General features: G+C 38.4%; 1 protein-coding gene across 6 annotated transcripts in view; it reads left to right on the top strand.

Moving 5' to 3' along the window:
* Positions 1–14,268, top strand: part of CUX1 (cut like homeobox 1) — a 372,829-nt gene that overhangs the window by 293,843 nt on the left and 64,718 nt on the right. The gene's annotated exons all lie outside the window — the stretch shown is intronic.

Raw genomic sequence — 14,268 nt, 5'->3', positions numbered from 1 at the left:
GCAAATTGTCCCATTCCCGTTCTATTAGAGAGAAGTTAATTGTTACTGGGGAGAAAAACTATCTCCTATTGGCACTACGGGGGGGGGGGCAGGCATGCTATATTCTGGGATTGAAAGCTAGAATTGTACTATAGAACATTTTTTCTTGACATCCCCATTATTGCAGACATGTTTCCTTTATATATTTTTTCTTTTTGAATCAAGAACTGGATTTGAGACAGGGAAAAAAAGCTCAAAAAGATAATTACTGTATGTCCTAATTTCCATATAGTCAGCAAAATGTTGCTTAGTTGTGTTCATTTATAAATACAAAATTCTCAGGCATCCCTTCTTGGAAAGGAAATATATATATTTGCCTAGACTGCAGCACAATTTGACTGCCATTGCCTGAAATAATTTCATTTTTTTAAAAAATGCAGACAAAATAGATAGTCATAAATGTGGAAGTTAGTGTGCAGTTATGGACTTTTTCTAAGTCCATAACTGCACACTAGCCGCCACATTTATGATTGTCTGCAGCTTTGCTTCATTGGTGCACAATGGGGAAATAACACCGGTAAATACATAATAAAACACATCTCTACTTTCTTGGCTACAGATCCCTTCCCAAGGACAGTTTAGAGGAAAACATTTGTCTCCTTGGCAACTCTTTAAAATTAAGCCTTAATATCACCTTTCCCACTGAGTGGAAGAATATTTCACAGCTATACTCTTCCATTGCCTTCAGCAGAGGTGGAACTACTACTGACCTAGTTCATAATTCTATTCCCGTGACTATCCATGTAGCTGGACTTGGAGTCATCTCACAAATAAGGAGTGTAATACAACAAATTAAAGCATACCTTTCTTAACAGCTCACATAAGCTACAGTTTCCAAAAGAGCCTTCATTAAAATCACTCTTGGAGAAAATGAAATATTGAAGGAAATAACCTCAGGAAGATAATTTGGGGGTGCTGTTGATTACCTCAAGAGTGAATGAGATATCACAGCACCAAACTTTTATATAAATATCTCCCTAATCCATTTTTAAATTGGAAATGGCCTACATTGAGTGAGTTTCTGCCTATTTATCATGTGCTCAACTACTGAGATACTATATAGTATAAAGACAGGAAGAAATTGACACATACACTAGTAATTGAAACTGTTATGTTCTGAAGGAGGAACATGGTTATCAAGTCTTGTCTTTAGATTCTCTTTCTGTTAGCAGAGAATTTTGAGAACACTGAGGTTTAACCAAAACTGAAAGTGAGGAACATGCAGCCCATTTATTCGTGGTCATATTTCTGTGATACTTAAAAGACTTTTGTGGTTTTCTAGGCGGATGGCACTCTACATGTATTCAAGATTTTTTAAATGAAACAATCATACCTTTGCATGCAGTTGCCCAAAGTTGCTGTATGAGTGAAATGGAGAGTATAGAAAATAAATACATACATACATACCTGTATGAGCAATATCTTTTCCACCTTCTGACAAGTAAAGTCTATGGGTAAGCCAGATTCACTTAACAACCATGTTACTAACTTAACAACTGCAGTGATTCACTTAATAACTATGGCATAAAATAGGGCAAAACTAACCTAACCAATGTTTCACTTAGTGAAATAAATTTTGGGCTCAGTTGTGGTTGTAAGTTGAGGACTACCTGTAATGAGGATGTATGCATAACACTTTAGTTGTTCTAAAATTTATTAAAAAAAACAAATAGTTCTCTGGATGAAAAAGCTGATCACATGTCTCTGGGATATGGCAACTGTCATAAAAATGAACCAGTTACAAAGCATCTGAATTTTGATGATATGATCATGGGGATACTGCAACGGTCTTAAATGTGAAAAGTCACTTTTTTCAGTGCCGTTGTAACTTTGAATGGTCACTAAATGACCTGTTGTAAGTCAAGGACTGCCTGTACTTTTCAACTTAAAGCTGCTGGTAACCATCATGGGTTCTATATGTCATTGGCAAGGTGTGTGTGTGTGTGTATGTGTGTGTATTTTGAGTGTTGTTTTTTACGATGCACCCTGTTGGCCCAAATATGGGAAGAAGAAAGAAGTGAGAAAGAGCCTGTGGCTTAGAGGTCAACACAGCTGCCTAACGTGCAAGCAGCCCAGATTCAAATCTCAGAAGGGTATGGCTGGCTGATAAAAGCTAACCAGCTCGTAATAGCTATACCAGTCTCCCTTTAACTCTTTGTTAGCAATCCAAATTTAACATACATACATACATATTTGTATTAACAAAATATGAAAATAGAAAAAGATATATTGTAAAACAGCTGTATGTTAAGTAAAGTATTATGTGGGAGTAAACTAACCTATTATTAGCAGTACAATTTAAGTGAAGAAGGTAGGTGATCTAAAGAAGCCCTCTTCATCAAGCAATTATTGATTGCTTTAAAACTAGCGATTAGGCATTGCCTCCAGATGGGTTTGTATCCCAGAATACTTGAAAAATGTCAGAGGGTTGCAACAACATCCAGCATCCATTGTGCTAGAGAATTTTAATTTAGCATTGAAGTACTCATGAACAAAGTGAGTTGTTTGACCTATTGACCTACAGAGTTACTATATCTTGCATCCAATGGGCAGTTTAGGAAATGTTTCAAAGGACAACAGTTAAATTGGCGGTGGAAGGAAAGAGAAGCGTATATAGAAGCTTTCTTTTCCTTAGGAACCAGGATATCCCTGAATCAAGGAGCCAAGTTGGCACAATTGAGATGTTAGAAAACCCCACCTCTCAGGGCTATGATTCTGGGAGACAGATGGCTAGAAAGTAATAAGGACAGAATTCACATGCAGGTGGTTCTCGACTTACAACAGTTCATTTACTGACCGTTCAAAGTTACAACAGCACTGAAAAAAATGACATGACTTTTTCTCACACGACCGTTGCAGCAGCCCCATGGTCACATGATCAAAATTCAGATGCTTGACAACTGGTTCATATTTATGATGGCTGCAGGGTCCTGGGGCCACGTGATCAGCTTTTTCAACCTTCTGACCAGCAAAGTCAATGGGGAAGGGAGATTCACTTAACAACCGTGTTACTAAACAATTGCAGTGATTCACTTAACAATAGTGGCAAGAAAATGGGGCAAACTCACTTAACAAATGTTTCACTTAACAACATAAATTTTGGGCTCAATTGTGGTCATAAATTGAGGTCTATGTGTAGTCTTTCAAATAATAATAATAATACTAATAGTAAAGTTGGAAGGGACCTTGGAGGTCATCTAGTCCAACTCCCTGCTCAGGCAGGAAACCCTATACCATTTCGGACAAATGGCTGTCCAGTCTCTTCTTAAAAACCTCCAGTGTTGGAGCATTCACCACTTCTGGAGGCAGATTGTTCCACTGGTTAATTGTTCTCACTGTCAGGAAGTTTCTCCTTAGTTCTAGGTTGCTTCTCTCCTTGCTTAGTTTCCACCCGTTGCTTCTTGTCCTGCCTTCAGGCGCTTTGGAGAATAGCTTGACTCCCTCTTCTTTGTGGCAGCCCCTGAGATATTGGAATACTGCTATCATGTCCCCCCTCGTCCTTCTCTTCATTAAACTAGACATACCCAATTCCAGCAACCATTCCTTATATGCTTTAGCCTCCAGTCCCCTAATCATCTTTGTTGCTCTTCTCTGTACTCTTTCTAGAGTCTCAACATCTTTTTTACATCGTGGTGACCAAAACTGGATGCAGTATTCCAAGTGTGGCCTTACCAAGGCATTGTAAAATGGTATTAACACTTCATGTGATCTTGATTCCATCCCTCTGTTAATGCAGCCTAGCACTGTGTTGGCCTTTTTGGCAGCTGCAGCACACTGCTGGCTCATATTTAGGTGATTGTCCACTAGGACTTCGAGGTCCCTCTTACAGTTACTACTATTGAGCAAGGTACCCCCTATACTATACCTGTGCATTTGGTTTTTCTTGCCTAAATGTAGAACCTTACTTTTTTCATCATTGAATTTCATTTTGTTAGATAGCGCCCAGTGTTCAAGTCTGTCCAGGTCCTCCTGTATCTTAAGCCTGTCTTCTGGAATGTTGGCTATTCCTGCCAGCTTGGTGTTGTCTGCAAATTTGATGAGTTCCCCATCTATCCCCTCGTCCAAATCGTTGATAAAGATGTTGAAGGGCACTAGGCCCAGAACAGAGCCCTGGGGTACCCCATTACACACTTCCCTCCATGTAGATGCTGTTCCACCGAGGACCACACACTGAGTACGGCCGGTCAGCCAGCTACGGATCCATCTGGTGGTGGTGCTGTCTACCCCACATTTTTCTATCTTGGCAAGTAGTAGGTTGTGATCTACTTTATCAAATGCCTTACTGAAGTCCAAGTAAATTATGTCCACAGCATTCCTCTGATCCACTAATTTTGTCACTTGGTCAAAGAATGCAATAAGATTTGTGTGGCATGACAAACCCATGTTGGCTTATAGTAATGACTTTGTTTGCCTCTAGGTGTTCGCTGATTCGTTGTTTGATTATCTTTTCAAGAATCTTCCCAGGTATTGAGGTCAGGTTGATAGGTCTGTAGTTTCCTGGGTCCATTTTTTTCCTTTTTTGTAGATGGGGAACTACATCAGCTCTTTTCCAGTCCTCTGGTAGTTCCCCTGTGCTCCAGGATCTTTGAAAAATATAGTTCAGTGATTCTGAGATCACATCTGCCAGTTCCTTGAGAAACTTGGGGTGTAATCCATTTGATCCTGGCAATTTGAAAGTCTAGGCTGGACAGGTGCTCACTTACCATTTTCTTGCCTATCTTAGCTTGTGTTTCTATTCTGTTTTTTATGGCAGTATTTTTGATAGGTTGGTCTGTTTTTTTTCTTTGTGTAAAGACAGATGCAAAAAACGAGTTAAATAGTTCTGCTTTCTCCCTGCTGTTTGTCACCTTCTTGCCACTTTCACCCACTAATGGACCAATCATTTCCTTCACTTTTTTCTTGTTTTTTACATGTTGAGAGAAACTTTTTGTTATTTTTGACTTTGGCCGCCTTGAGTCTTGGCTTTCCTCACTTCATCTTTGGAGGCTCGGGTTGTTTGCTGATATTCTGACTTAGTTATGTGCCCCTCTTTCTACTTTCTATACTTGTCTGTAAAACAAGTACTTAGAATTGCTGGGACAATGGTTGCATATCTTTTGTAGCATTCATAGATGGCAAATTATAGAAAATAGGTTGCAAAGACGTTAAATTGATATGGGGGATGGAGAGAATATGGCAAGAATGGGGGCATGCAGTGGCAGCAAATCAATTCTTACCACTCTGGCTTTTTAAAAATATTCGACCTGTATCATATCTCCAAAAGGAGATAAGGAAATCTGCAAATTTAAGTCCACAACAGAGTAGATAGATTTTGCAAGGAAATGAAATATCTCTTAGAATTTTCCAAAGATAATAATAGAAAAGATGACCTTCTTATTTGAATAATCCTTTTAGGGCCCTGCTTCCTAAAGAGATTGAACCAATACATCCAAACATCATCTTAAACATTGCAGCACCATTTGGGCGGGAATTACTTATATGTAAGGGTGTTGGTCAGGAATTCTGGGAGTTGAAGTCCACGAATCATAAAAGAGCCAAGATTGCCTACCCCTCGTCTATACATATGTTGTATATAGTATGTTTAAATGTGTGTTATATATGTATACACTTTGAGAACAAGCAACTAAATTTCATTTTAAATGTGTGCCATTGTGGCCATAGTAAAAAATGACAATAAAGGTTATCTATCTATCTATCTTATCTAATTTGCTTTTGGCTCGATCTTAGTTCTGATCTGTGTATGTATTTGTAGTAAAGTGCTCACCACATTCTTTCTAGATAGGGATTCTGGGGAAAAAGAACTCACATCTGTTGAACTTCAGAGGACCCCACTTTCCCCAGAGACTACTGTGGGTAGTCAAAAACCAAATTTTCCAACCAGACCTATAGATTTTGTCTTTGTTGTTAGAACCTGGATTATATCAAAATAGAGCTTTTCAAATATAGCAATAGCAACAGCACTTAAACCTATAATACCACTTCATAGTGCCTTACAACCCTCTCTAAGTGGTTTGCAGAGTCAACATATGGCCCCCAACAATCTGAGTCCTCATTTTACCGACCTCAGAAGGATGGAAGGCTGAGTCAAGCTTGAGCCGGTCAGGATCAAACTTTTGGCAGTGGAATACAAAGTTAACCTGCAATACTGCATTCTAACCACTGCGCCACCACAGCTGAAAACTACATCGTCTTTGAACACCTGGCTATATCAAAAACTGTAAGAAACATTGCCACTCAGATTTGAGATTCACTACACCATTTATTATTATAGTTATTGCGTGAAATGAGCATGGAGTGTGTTAACATTTTTGCAAGCCTGTGCTTTGACTGGGTCTTACAAGCTCCATCATCTCCTCTCTTCGATGTTATTCCAGCATCGCTTAGAGGTATTTTTTTATTCCAGTAGACTTTGCACTTGCCTAGGATTGAACTATGCCACTATGTCTTTTTCTCTGTTTGCTCCTGAGACTGTTCTCAGCTTCTCGTAGTCCCCCTCTCTTCTTTGAAACTCACAATCCCTCTCTTCACCCAGAGGATAAAGTCCATAAGTCTTTACTCAAACAGAAAACATGTTTACATTCTTTAGGGGAAAAAAAAAAAGGGGGGGGGTTATGTAGACATTCCATCCTGATCCAGGGACTTTATGAAATAAAGCCCAAGTAATGTTAAAGCAAATAAATCAGCAATAGGCAGATTGTTGGATTGCCTGTGAATGTTCCAAACACAAAGTGAAAAGTGGCAATTATGGTGGATGTTTTCTTTGTGATCTTCCTTATCTGTCTCTCCTCCATGTCCCAGTCCTCCTCCTCGTATTTCTGTAGCATCACTAGCAGTATTGTTTGCTTCTTGGGTTTTGTACAGTAATGGCAAGAGTAGGGAAGATTCATAGCAGCTGTATACGTGTATAAAATAACCATGACTAGAGGATGGAACTATGGGAAACATCTGAACCAGAACCAGGCAGCTTTATTTACCAGGCAGCCATCGTTTTGACCTTGCAGTGGGTTAAAGGACAAGGTTCTGAAGAAAAATCTGTTTATCATGTATGGAATTCATGCCGTCCCTGACAGTGTACAGTGAACAAGATAGATGATCTGCCAAGTTGGTCCTTCGCATGGGTGCATCAAGGCAAATTTACAGTACCACTGGTTCATTGCTTCCAATCGGAAATAACATTTGTTGGGCTTTGGATGCAGCTGCCCAGCGAATTGAAGCTAAGCAGAGAAAAGAAATTAGATCTGTAGCTTTCTTATTGTCTTGCAGATTACATATGGACTTGGTGGCTTTGAGAGGGAAAAAAGGAGGGCATCTCTTTTGCATGTTCCATAAGCTATTTAAAGTAGGGGGGGAAATGCAATTTTTTAAAAGTTAAGAATAACCTTTACAGGAATGTCAAGACACCTTTTCTAAATATAATTTTCTATTTTCAAACACTAGTGCAAATGTTTTAGTAGCTTTAATTTATTACCATACTTTTCAGCACTTTTCACCTACCACAGTCTTAATCCCACTATTTGCAAAGAACCTTACCCTCATAGAAACAAAATAATAAAGTTGGACCTTGATATATATGCTAGAAAAAAATGGTTAAAGAGAAGTAACTGTCCCACCTATGCTCCACTGCCCTTCCTCATAATACTAGCAATTGCAAAATGTGATGCTGATTAGTAAGAGGTTCACTGTAGATGCAAGAAGATTCTTCACTCAACATATAATCTAAATAGTCGATAGTCAATCATTTGTCTGAAATAGTATAAGGAGTTGGGCTAGAAGACCTCCAAGGTCCCTTTCAACTAAGTTATTCTGTTAAATCCTCCTTCTCTTGAAGTTCTCCTGATGTGTGTTACAGTTATACTGTTTTAGACAAAAAATGTAAGCAAGATGTGCTGCTTATAGTTGGAGACTGGAATGCCAAAATTGGGAATAGTAAAGAGAAAAACACAGATTAACTATATGGCCTATGAAACACAAATGAAGCAGAAAAATATTTAGCAGTTTCTGACAAACAGGTGTTTTCTTCGTTCCTAACATATCATTCAAACAACCTAACAAAGCCTGCATCTATGTGAACATCAGATGGAACCAGGTGGAACACATAGAAAATCGTGTTTGACTATATTATTGGTACAAGGAGTAGGAAGAGCTCACAGATAATGGCCAGGGACCAATTTTGAAACATATCATGAAGTATCCATGTGCAAGTTCTAAGATAAGCTAAAATAGAAGAACTTTGCTAATTTTTACAATATGATCTTGAGTGCAGCCTCAAAATGTGTTCCATTCTGAAGGAGAATATGCGGTATAACTTTGAGAACTTCACTGATGGCTAAGCAGAGGAACTATAGAACAAAATGAAAAATGATATTAAGAATAAATGTGAAAGGGGACTGCCAAAAAGAGAAGAGAAGAAAACTAATTGGATGTCAGAACAAATGGTAGTAATTACCAAGAAGAGATGTGTAAGAGAAAGATTTTAGGAAGGAATTGAACAAGTATTTCAGAGAGCTTTTAAAAGAGACAAGGAACGGTATTACAAGACACTAAGAATGGAAATAGACTCAGGGAAAAAAAGGATAGGGCTCCAAAAGATCTTAGAAGGAGGTTTTAACCTCTAATTGGTATGCTAAAGGAGCTCAGTGGATAGATAGTAACTGATTCAGAGAAGATCAAATGAAGGTGGGAAAAAAATGTACTGAAATTCTCTTAATAGTAGAGATGTCACTATCCAAGAACCTTTTTAATCAAATAACTCTGATACTGGAACATGGAGTAAGGTCAGCAGTCTGTCAGTAGCAAGTGTGAAGGTTACCATGAATGAATGTAGGCTTTGCTGCCTATTTATATATAATAGCTTGCTCTACCAGTTTTGGTAGGGATGTGGTTTCTTTGGTGGTTCCTCAGCTAGAGTACTGTTGCCTGCCTGATTGTTTGTCTGGTGTTGATCCCTGCTTATCTAAGTGTTGGCTGCTGGAAGCAATGTGTTCTAGACTTTTTATAGGTAGTCCTGGATTTATGACTGGTTTTTTAATAACTATTTAAAGTTACAACAGCTCAGAAATGGTGCTTCATGGTCTGTAAAGCACATCTGGCTATCATAAAACATTGTAAACTTCTCCTCCCCAGGTCAGGTGATCAAGCACCCCATGAAACATGTGATTGCCATTTGGAGTCTTCTCTGCCAGCTTCCCCAGAAAGTCAATGGAGAAACTGAAAGGCAAGGTTGCAAGCTGCTGCCACCTGCCAAAGGATTTTCTCTCCCTCCATGCACATGAGAGGGGGGATCCTTAGCCAGATGGAGAAATGAAACTTGGAACCTCACGATCCCCATTTTGTTTCTCCAGCGCACAGAGGGGAGCTCCCTGCCCTCCTTTGTCAGGAAGCTCTTTTGTTCTCTCCGCTTAACAATACAGCTGGGAGAGCTGGGATTGCAATCATTGAGCAAAGTAGTCACATGGCTGCCTCACTTAACAACCATTTCACTCAGTGACCGAGATTCTGGTCTCAACCGTGGTTGTTAAGTCAACAGTTACTCTATTGGTAGGATTGGAAGGATTCCTGAAGGTTGAAAATTCAGTTAGGTTGCTGGGCTTCATAGAAGTCAACCTTGTAATAGAGTCAAGAATAATTTATCTGCCTTTTGTTTTTGCCAAAATATAGGTTGCATCTATAAAATATTTAACACATCATATTAGTTATGCATATTCCATTTTTAAGCTCAAATCATGCATCACTTCTCTAATGAAAGGATACAGTACATGAATTTAGTGGGGAGTAATAAGTGGGAGGAAAAGAGCAGGTTTCCTCCTCTTGATTTATTTTGTTGTTATATATGTTTTATATTGGTTGATTTTTTTCCCCCATTGCAAGTACTGTTATGTAATGTAAATGTAAATTTGCAGCAATATACAGTATAAATTATTAGTTTTAACACAGGACAGCTTTTTGGCAAAACAAAAAGTCTTTGGGTCTTTGGGTTTCTCAAAGGAAGAGCAGATCTAGCCTGGTTGGTCTCCCAGTTTTGAGGCTGGCCTCATCACCTGCAATTACCTGGAATGTCTAATGTTTTTTCAGAGACAGCATTTAGGTTTGGATAGAGTGGTAGGCATCCATCCTGTGAAAAAAAATTGCAAGGCTGGCAGGACAAAAATAATGTGTTCCCAGGATAAAAATTAAATTGGACTCAGTTTAAATTAAATGTAGATACAATTATATTAAAGTGATTAAATGGAATTACCTTCTGCCTATTTAATAAGAACACACAGACTTTCTGTGCTTTACCCAATCTGTGCACAGAACAGCCAAGTTATGCATGCCATGCACCCAGACCATACATTTCCTCCAAACATGACCCAGAGCATGTATGTTCCAAGCTTTTCAGGCAATGAAATGAAGAAGAGGCAATGCTGATAGTTTGGTGTTTGAGGGAGAAAAGCAAGTATAAGCTAATTTTGTTATGCCATGTTTGAATTGGAAGAGAAAGGAAAAGAAGGGACTGGGCAAAAAATTATCTAGGCTGAAACCTAGAGCAATTCAGAGTTTGATTAACTATGACTTGCTCAGAACCAGTCCAGCCAAATTCCCATGGAAAAATGTTTTTTTTCCTATATACAAAACATGTTTTAAGAATATTTCTGATTTTTAATCATTTTCCCATTCAGTCACATTAAAAATTAGCTTGGAGACAGTTCGAGGAGGGATTTTAGCAAGGGTGTAAATTGAATTCTCTAGATGCCAAAGGAAAGCTCTGAGATGGACCTCCGGCCCACCATTACTTGAAATGTGTGACTACAATTGAGAGAACAAAGCTGTTCTGTTCCCTTGGAATCCACATTCAAGCTGCTTTTGGGAAGAAGGATATCAAAGCAGAAGGAAGTTGCTTAAATACTAGTCCTACTATATTTGAGGTGGAAGAGTCAGATAACTACTAGATGGCAGCAAAGAGTTGAAATGTTTTGAATTTCTTTGTTCTCATCTAATGGCCATCCTAGTTGCCCACTTTTTGCCTACTGTCCATCTCCTACTGATAGTGCCACTCTAGAGCAGATAACTAGGTTCCCCCATAAGAACATGTCATCCCTCAACCAAACCACAGTCAAGTTTGTTTGGTTGAAGATCTAGGTGGAAGCCCAAGTTGGCTTCTACTCCTGCCTTGACTACACTTATGCCACTGAATTCTAAGGCTGTAACCAACATTTTGAAAGTCACATCACTCTTGAAACTCAATTTATCAATTTCTGCTCAGGATGTATCCCAATCTTCCATGGACTGTAGCTGCCTAATGTATTGGTTCACAAATCTCAGTACCAGTCAGGTATTCCCAATACATTAGGACAGTGCCAAATTGGAGGAAAGTGCTGTTGATTGCCTGCTGTATTAAAAATTATTGCTGCACCTACAATTCCAAGATTGAGGAGAAGGGAGCCATCTGTCTCATATAGTCACTATTTTTAGACAGTTTTAAAAATAATATGAGGTTCAGACATATTCCTCGTTCGAAAAGTAACATATGGGCAAGCTTTCTAAGGGTCAGCTCATGCAACACATTTTAAAGGCATTGGTTTCAAAAGTTCATCCTGTGATTGAAGTTCTGTGGAACTCAAAAACTAGAGTGAAATTCACAAGTCAGTTGCCACGTGTGGAGACTCCAGAATATACATATGTGTGCATATATGGTTCTATTTTGGAGTTTCATATCTACAACTCATAAAAATAGAACATTAAAAGTGCTGTTTTGATTTTTAATTCCAGCAGTTAGCACAAAGATAGCTTGTCAGTATTTAGTTGCCAATACTTTGCTTGGCATGTACATCAGTTTCCAGAAGTTTACATCTGGAGTTTCTGCTCCATTCACATTTATTTTCCCCAAAGTAAATATTATTCCACATGTTGGATAAAGAATGAAAAAAAAAACCCTAGCAAAATAACTCTTTATGTCTTTTGGCACCATTATGAGAAGTTTTTATTTAAGCAAACACTTAAGCAGTGATTTAATCATTTATTGTGGTGTATTATATTTGTTACCTGCCCACAACCCATCATATGCTGCTGAGAATAGAGAAGGTAGAGCAGTATCTCTGCTATTGGAGCTCATTTATTCCAGAAAGAGGGATAATAAATAAAAGCAAATAGGAAGGAAGTCCATAGTCTTCCTCCAGTCACCACTCCTATCAGCTTTACTTACAATCTGCAACACCAAGGAATCAAAAACCACTCACAAATTATATTCTCAGCCCTGTTAGCACAACAGGAAATCAATGCATAGAAAAAGAGTGGATGGACATTCTGTTCTTTTTTTAGTAAAGATGCAGCCAGAATTAGACTAGAAACATTTGTGCACCTTTCCTGTCAATCTTTAGCTGTTAGGCAAGGATCCTTAACCAAAATCCCTTCAGAGGTTTGTGGCCAGAAACCATGATGGCTGGAACTGATGAGAATTACATTTGACATCTCACGTGGCCTGATTCCGAATAGGCCACAGCTCCATGTGGGCTGCGACCCGAGGGTTGGGGACCCCTGTTCTAAATTGTTCCAACAATTAGTATTCCCTGGAAATGTACAAACCTCTATAAAATTATAAACCTATATACAGGTAGTCTTTGACTCACAACCACAATTGAGCCCAACATTTCTGTTGCTAAACAAGACAAGTTGTTAGTGAGTCATGCCCTATTTTATGCCCTTTTGCCACAATTGTCAAGCATATCACTGCAGTTGTTAAGTGAATCATGTGGTTATTACAGTAAGCAAATCTGGCTTCCCCCGTTGACTTTGCTTGTCAGAAGCCATCTGGGAAGGTCGCAGATGGTGATCACAGGATCCTGGGACAGTGCAGCCTTTATAAATACATGCCCATTGCCATGTGGTCAACTTTCAATCACATGACCATGGGGCTGCTGCAGTAGTCATAAGTATGAGAACTGGTCATAAGTCACTTTTTTTCAGTTCTTTTGTAACCTCAAATGGTCACTAAAGGAATGATTGTAAGTTTAGGACTACCTGTTGTCTACATTTCAAAAATCATAATCACCATATACAGCAACTAAAATCAACAAAATAATATTCTGGGAGATTATCAAATTTTCACCCAGTGCAGAGCACATGAGCTCTTCCATAAATAGGGCACTGGTACTTACTAAAAAGCCCCTTTTTTTAGTTACTGTTTTGCTTTGTTTGGTGACAGCATCTGGGAAGGCTTTCATCTTCATCTCTGAAAATGAAATACAGCATGATTTTTCCCTTTATGTTATATATTTAAATATTTTCAATAGATTAAATCAAAGTTATTGAATAAAAAAGCAGAATGTTCATCTTCTGTTGTGGTAGAAGATAATATATCGTCTGGTACATAGATAATATGAAGTCCTTGAACTTCAAAAAAAACATTCCTTGCATGACACTACTGATATACAGGTAGTCCTCAACTTACAACCACAACTGAGCCCAAAATTTCTGTTGCTAAGTGAGAGAGGTGTTAAGTGAATTTTGCCCCATTTTACGACTTTTCTTGCCACAGTTAAGTGAATCACTGCAGTTGTTAAATTGGTAACACAGCTGTTAAGTGAATATGGTTTCCCAATTGACTGTGCTTATCAGAAGGTCACAAAAGGTTATCACATGATTCTGGGACACTGCAACCATGTTAAATATGAACCAGTTGCCAGATGCCTGAAGTTTGATTATGTAACCTCGGGAATGCCGCAGTGGTTGTGTGAAAAATGATTAACTTTTTTTAGTGCTATTGTAACTTCGAACAGTCACTAAATGAACGATTGTAAGTTGAGGACTACCTATTCTTTGTATACAACCAAAGAACAATCCTGAAATATTTTCCATGGAAAAATTATTGGGACGGGCCTATAAATTTTGTATGCAAAGCATTCTAGATCTAGTCTATATTGGAACTTTTAAGTTGAGACCAGATAGGCAAACCTTAGCTAGACAAATGGGGTTTTTTACTCCGAAAAAAGAGTCTTTTGTATATGAATTGCTGCATGTGTCTTTTTAAAAGTTTAATTCTGTTGCTATTGTTATACACCTCAAACATCTCAAAAAGCAGGTCTTACAATAAATTATAGCACGTGTGGACTATTTAAGAAAGAGGGAACAAGCTTCTGACAGAGGGGAAGAGATTAAGAGTATATTTCAAACATCAGCAATTTTTGGGTTTGATGTAAATAACAAGGAATCTGGGAGCAAGACCTAGATACGGGGCTGTTTCATTAAAAGTAA

This window comes from Crotalus tigris, unplaced genomic scaffold, assembly GCF_016545835.1.
Source record: "Crotalus tigris isolate CLP2741 ecotype Arizona unplaced genomic scaffold, ASM1654583v1 scf7180000024514.4999324561:1519799, whole genome shotgun sequence".
Classification (NCBI taxonomy): Eukaryota; Metazoa; Chordata; class Lepidosauria; order Squamata; family Viperidae; genus Crotalus; species Crotalus tigris.
This window is presented reverse-complemented; position numbering and strand designations above follow the sequence as displayed.